This window comes from Nicotiana tabacum, chromosome 23 (genome assembly GCF_000715075.1).
Source record: "Nicotiana tabacum cultivar K326 chromosome 23, ASM71507v2, whole genome shotgun sequence".
In the NCBI taxonomy this organism is placed as follows: domain Eukaryota; kingdom Viridiplantae; phylum Streptophyta; class Magnoliopsida; order Solanales; family Solanaceae; genus Nicotiana; species Nicotiana tabacum.
The window spans coordinates 27455110-27460928 of NC_134102.1; the positions used below are offsets into that span (position 1 = coordinate 27455110).

Genomic DNA, 5819 nt, shown 5'->3' on the forward strand with positions numbered 1-5819 from the left:
AACATCCCTTTTGCCGAGGGCGCTACATCTTTGAATGGATGTAGGTGGTTCCATCGCAGATAGTGCTGATCGCAGAGAGTGGTGCTCTCCTCTCCCTCACACTCATCACAGCAGTCTTGGTGAGCCCCATTTCTTCCTAGGGTCATGTAGTTCTTCTTTTATATAAGTTTTCACATTTTGAGGTATAGCCGGGGCCTTGTTGTCGGCATTGTCATGTTGGTCTTTCGTATCATTAGAGGCTCCATAGACGTTTATGTGGGTCATGTATGCATGTTGGGGTGGTCATTGGATCGAGTTGTATTTTGAAAACTTAACTATGGTATAATGTATATAATAAAAAATGGACTAGCAACGTTTATGTATGTATATCTGATCTCTCCCCTATTTAGCAAATGGTAACGCATCCTTTTTTCGTATCATGAATGAGTCGGGTAGGAAAGGTCTAATAGGCTTGCTCGACGGGGTTCACTCGATTGAGCGCCGGTCGCGCTCCCTGAGGTTGGGACGTGACACTGTACAAAATGAACCTTTGTCTACAAATCCTCTAGGATTATTTGACATCAAATGGGACAGGGTACCGACCTACCCATAAGTCTGTAGCAAAATTCTGACATGATGACTCATAGACTCGGCTGCACTCCGAATGAGGTGGAGTCTTACCGATCCTTCGCTGAATGCCAATCTCATCTACTGTGAAGGCTCGTCAAACTGATTATCTATACCTACAGGCATGAATCCAGCGTCCCCAACAAAAGAACGTCAGTACGAATAATGTACTGAGTATGTAAGGCATAACTGAAATATAACAATAAATCAACATTAATTAAAGACATATAAGAATGAACCTGAATCTCTGAAGTGCCACCGTATATGCATACTTATACTTATATATATAATACTTCTCTTTGAATCTATTATCCATATCGTATGATGCATGACTGCCCAACTGATCAGTGGTAACTGCCCGACCGACCGTAGCTCGGTGGTAAATGCATAACTGCCCAACCGGTGGTAACTGTAACTGCCCTACCAGCTGTAGCACGGTGATAAATAAATATGCATGTCTACCCAACTGGTGATAAATAATGATACATAACTGCCCAACCGGTGGTAACTGCCCGACCGGCCGTAGCACAATGGTAAATGAATATGCATGAAGATGCGTGTATCACTATATTAAAAACATTAACATCTTTATCAAATACCTCAATAGGGAACTAGATACATATTTAGACATACTTGAATATCACTTTATGGGAATGAATAACATAGACATCCTTAACTGCTAAGAGTAGAACCACTTATGGAATATCATTACGTTTACGTATCGCTACTGGGATCAGGCCAAAAGAAAGAAGTGATAGCCTTAACATACCTGAGTCGATTCTCTTGACAATTCCTCTAACACACGTGTATATACACAAGCCACAACTAACTGTCTTCCCATTTAACCACAACCAGCTATTCATGGTCTTATGGGCAACAATGATGGATCGAATTAGAGGCTTCTCAGCATATCTATTTTCAGATAAGCCACAGGATCTTCATAGCAATAAAAGAGGGTACGAGCACTACACTTTGGATCTCAATACCGAAAGATTGTGACTACAACATATTCTAAATTGGGTGACCAATTTAATCTCCTATACAAATACCAAGTTTCACTTAATCACTCCCTTATTAGATCTAAGATGCTATTATTGAAGACCATGAAATCTTCTTCAATTCACACTTACGTATACCACCAAAGAGGACAGTAATTATGAAACAAATATTTTGAGCTATGGATCCCCTCTGTAGAGCTCAATCCTTCTTATTTTGATATAGCAGGTGTAGGCCTAGCCAGCAATCTTTCATGGAGTAGTTTCAAAATAAATACTAGTGTTATAATTAAGTAACCAATAAAGAAAAACCAAGGTTCGTCAAGTACTTCTAAACATTTTCAATTCTAAGACTTTTCCTAGTCTTGCCACCTAGACTAATGACTTAAGAGTCATTCATAGGATTAGAGGGGTGCTGCCACGTTTTTGCCTCTTAGGTTTATCCAAGATCCTAATTAATTAGGTAATGACCCGTTATCCTATTATCCACGTAATTAAGAATTATCTCGACTTATATAAAATACTACTAGTAAAATATTAAAATCTTAATAATGTATTGTACCATATAAAATCAATACATACATTTTTATTTTACTAAAACAACCACTTTGTGACGCCCCAAACCTGGGGAGGCGTGACTGACACTCGGTGCCATGCTGACCCGAGCGAACCACTTTGCAACTCTTTTTTTCTTTGTAACTATCGTGGGCCAATATGGCCACAACTCTTAATGTATAATTATAAGTGGGAAACACTGTATCAATAAACTATCGTTCTTAAAACATGAATACATATGGTCCGTCAAGGCCTCTAACATACTGTACAAAATGAACCTCTGTCTACAAAGCCTCTAGGATTATTTGACATCAAATGGGATAGGGTACCAACCTACCCATAAGTCTGTAGCAAAACTCTGACACGATGACTCATAGACTCGGCTGCACTCCGAATGAGGTGGAGTCTTACCGATCCTTCGATGAATGCCAATCTCATCTACTGTGAAGGCTCGTCAAACTGATTATCTATACCTGCAGGCATGAATGCAGCATCCCCAACAAAAGAATGTCAGTACGAATAATGTACTGAGTATGTAAGGCAGAACTGAAACATAACAATAAGTCAACATTAATTAAAGACATATAAGAATCAACCTGAATCTCTAAAGTGCCACCGTATATGCATACTTATACTTATATATATAATACTTCTCTTTGAGACTATTACCCATATCGTACGATGCATGACTGCCCAACTGATCAGTGGTAACTACCCGACCGGCCGTAGCGCGGTGGTAAATGCATGACTGCCCGACCGACCGTAGCTCGGTATTTAATGTTTAACTGCCTAACCGGCCATAGCTCGGCGGTAAATACATGACTGCCTGACCGGCCATAGCTCGGTGGTAAATGTATATGCATGTGTGCCCAACCGACGGTAAATAATAATACATAACTGCCTAACCGGTGGTAACTACCCGACCGACTATAGCACGGTGGTAAACGAATATGCATGAAGATGTGTGTATCTCTATATTATAAACATTAACATCTTTATCAAATACCTCAATAGAGATTTAGGAATATGCTTAGATATGCTTGAATATCAATTTACAAGAATGAATAACATAGATATCCTTAACTACTAAGAGTAGAACCACTTATGGAATAGCATTACGTTTACGTATCGTTACTTGGATCATGCCATAAGAAAGAAGGATTAGCCTTAATATACCTGGATTAGGAAAAAATCCGTAGTTGTGAAAAAACATTTAATGTTTCATCCTCACACATCAAAGAACTAAAACTAAGCGTTTGCTTGGCGGTTTTGCTTCTACACACAGATCTCTTAAGTTTGACATAATACCGGGAACAACTAACATCTGACGCTAAGCAAATACATGTGTAGAAAGCCGAAGACAACTATCCCTGGTGTTCAAAGGAATTTTCCTTAAGAATATGGAAGAATAAGAAGTAATGTTCACCAGTAATACAATACTAAAGTTTAGTATCTAAGTTTCAACTCGAGTTCAGATGATAAAAAGGAAACAAAACAGTGGATCAAGTTTGAGTATGTACATGTACAAACAAGGCGGAAGGATAGTTTAGAGATATATCCAAAAGAGAAAAAGTTTCACGTAAAAAGGGTTGGAAAATAATGTACGCATTTCTTTCCCAAATAATAAAATCAATGGTGTCTTGTAATTATCATGTTAGGATGCCACATAATCCAAAGTGAGTAAGAGTCACTTGTTTGGAAAGTGGCTTGCTACCACGTAATCCCCTTGTTGGGGAATTTAAACTTTATCCAATAATCAATTAGGTTGTATCCCGCTACCCGGTAATTAATTAATTACTCGCATAATTAAGAATTATTTGAAATTACTTAAAATACTACTTACTTTTAACACATTTTATATAACTTGTTATCATGGTCATGTGGTACCATATAAAATAAATACATACACTAATTATTTCATCAAAACATCCATGTAAATATATATATATATTTTCTCAACTTTTAATTTTCCTAATCTCATATAAAGAGTAAAAATTCTCGTACGCTTAATTCTTAAAATGGTAAAAAGATAACCTTCTTTTCTTGTGAGAAAATAATTTCTATCTTTACAATAATAAAAATCTCATAAACTTTCACATATTATGTGTATAATTTAAAACATATTCGAAAGTAGTAATATTAATAACTATATAATATCATATTTTTCAAACCATTTTTTCAAAAATGTTTCACTCAATATAAATACCATATCAAAATGTATCTAACGGTATCAAGGTTGTTAAACTTACGGGGTCTTATGGTCATAAATCCTCTGTAGAAAAGTACGGGATGTAACAGATAGAATGCGAGACAGTGAGATTGAGTACTCTGAGAGTGTGAGTACATGAGCTCATCATCGCGATGCATTGCATTTGACATGCGTACTTGAGATGCATGAATGGAGGTGCATTTCCTTCTGCTACCCAGTTTTGGGGATATTTATGATTTTACCTGTATCTTGACATATAGGCATAGAGAAGTACTTTCCTCGTGCTATCTGAATATGAGACATCTTACTTTTTGTTGAAAGGAGTTTTGGAAAAAATTACAGTTTTCAAACTTACTCGTATTTTGGCTTTTTCGGTAAAAGATTTGGATATTCACTAAGATACTTGAAAGGAATGCCTATTTTTATGGATCTGTGAACGGACTGAGCCTTTTATTTCTGAGATACTCTTTTGTTACGTGTACTATGCTATTATTAATTGTTGTAGAATATTGGTGTTAGATCCGACTTTTTTTGTTAGCTCGCCACTACTTTAAACTAAGGTTAGGTTTGTTACTTATTGAGTACATGGGGTCGTTTGTACTCATAATACACGTCTGCACCTTGTGTGCAGATGTTGGCTGCGAATGTTGCTGTGTTCGATGGGAGCAGGATTTGAAGATGTACCTGCATCCCGGTGGTAGCTGCCTCTCGTTCGTGGTAGCCTTAGATCTATAAAAATTCTGTTTATGTACTTTTCAAACAGATGATGTATTTATTTCATTTCAACTTTATAAATTCTATTCTTAGAAACTCATGATTTGTACTACAAGTTGTCACACCTCTTTTTTGACACGCAACCCTATTACGGGGCTGAGTTAGAAGAGTTTTTCCAATTAAAGTGACATTTTGAAAAGGGGTTCTTTATTATTTAGAGTCGCCACTTGGAATTGAGTTTAGGTGTTCCAAGTCACCTTTTATTTGAATCCCTTATCAAACGGAAGCTTTGACTCTTTATTTATGGTCTACGAAAACAGAAGACTGAGTAAGGAATTCTGTTGACCGAGGGGAAGGTGTAAGGCATCCCTCGAGTCCCGTGGTTCTAGCACGGTCACTTTTTTTTTAGTTACGTAAGGCTTAAATCTATTATTGGCTATGCTTGTATATTACTGGTTGTGATGTGTCTATTATCACTTAATTAATTATTGTATTTTATTAATTATGTTTACCAAGATACGGTACGCACACAAGGTATTTCTTTGAAGTTAGATATTAAACCAAGGTACGGAATGTACACATGGTCAAAACATAATTATTTTAAATTTTAAAAGAATCAAGACGCGAGAATGCGCACATGATCCTCCAATTTAAATCTTAAAAGGCTTAAACTCCAGTTACTATCATAACAACTTAATTACTCTAATGTTATTCTTGACTATATCCAAAGATCCACACAG

General features: G+C 36.7%; 1 long non-coding RNA gene across 1 annotated transcript; it reads right to left on the reverse strand.

The window, feature by feature from the left end:
- Positions 1 to 2138: 2138 nt before the first annotated feature.
- On the reverse strand, positions 2139 to 3752 carry LOC142177547 (uncharacterized). The gene is made up of 2 exons (XR_012706070.1): positions 3333 to 3752; positions 2139 to 2629 (listed from the first exon to the last, which is right to left on the reverse strand). It is a non-coding gene; the product is annotated as an uncharacterized LOC142177547 (long non-coding RNA).
- Positions 3753 to 5819: the final 2067 nt, after the last annotated feature.